This window comes from Corvus brachyrhynchos, unplaced genomic scaffold, assembly GCF_000691975.1.
Source record: "Corvus brachyrhynchos isolate BGI_N302 unplaced genomic scaffold, ASM69197v1 scaffold525, whole genome shotgun sequence".
In the NCBI taxonomy this organism is placed as follows: Eukaryota; Metazoa; Chordata; class Aves; order Passeriformes; family Corvidae; genus Corvus; species Corvus brachyrhynchos.
The window spans coordinates 412,564-413,949 of record NW_008238341.1 but is presented as its reverse complement, the minus strand read 5'-3'; positions in this window follow the sequence as shown (position 1 = coordinate 413,949).

The following is a 1,386-nucleotide window of genomic DNA, read 5'->3' as shown; positions in this document are numbered from 1 at the left end:
TCCCCCACCCTCTCAAAGCCCTGCTGAATGCCAGCACAGCCTTCAAGGTGGATGAGCCACTCCCCCAGGCATGTCACCCAGTCCCCCAAACTTCAGGTGGATCAGCCACTTCCCCAGTTCCATATCATCACCAAACCTGCTGAGGGTACATTCCATAGCTCTGTCCAGGTTGTTGATAAACACGTTGTTGATAAGACTGGACCCAGTATTCATCTTTGAGCAAGCCACTGAATGCAGACCTCCAACTGGATCATGGCTCTCTGAGCTCTGCCATCCAGGCAGCCCTTGATCCTCCTCATCACCCATTCGTCCAACCCATATTCCCTAAGCCAACTCTTGTGGGTTTCAGCTGAGCTGGAAATTCAGCACCACGCAGCTTGCTCAACTCCCCCCTTCTCTTCCCCTCCCACCCCAGTGGAATGGGAAGGAGAATCAAGGTAAAACTTGTATGTTGAAAAAAATAACAGTTTAATGATTGAAAATAAAGTAAAATACAGTAGTAATGTAGATTATAACAACAACAACAATAACAACAATAATAACAATAACAACAATAATAAAGAGGAAAACAAGTGATGCACGATGCAGTTTGCTCACCACCCACTGACTGATGTCAGACCCCCTTCCTGAACCCAGATCAGCTCCCTCCCAGTAACTCCCCCCAGTTTATACACTGGGCATTCTGTGGTGTGGAATATCCCTCTGGCCAGTTCGGGTCACCTGTCCCATCTGTGCTCCCTCCCAGTTTCCTTTGTGAACCTCCTCACTGTCAGAGCATGAGACAAGCAAAATGTCCTTGACTTTGGATAAACACGACTTAGCAAAAAGCCAAAACAGAATCACAGAACGTGCTGAGTTGGAAGGGATCCACAGGGATCGTCGAGTCCAAGTCCCGGTCCTGCACAGGACACCCCAAGAGTCACATCATGTGCCCAAAAGTGTTGTCCAAGTGCTCCTTGAACTCACACAGACTCAGTGCTGTGACCACTGCCCTGGGGAGCCTGTTCAGTGCCTGACCACCCTCTGGAGGAAGAACCTTTTCCTAACATCCAACCTAAACCCCCCTGATACAACTTCAGGCCATTCCCTCGGGTCCTGTCACTGTCACCAGGGCAGAGATCAGTGCCTGTCTCTCCTTTTCCCCTCATGAGGAAGTTGTAACTGGGATGAGTCTCCCCTCAGTCTCCTCCAGGCTGAACAGAACAAGTGCCCTCAGCCGCTCCTCTTCCCCTCAAGGCCGTTCACCAACTTCACTGCCCTCCTTTGGACGCTTTCTACCACCTTAATAGCTTTCTTACATTGCGGTGCCCAAACCCACCCTCAGTACCCCGGGTGAGACCGCCCCAGCACAGAGCGGGACAATCCCCTCCCTGGCCCGATGCCCCT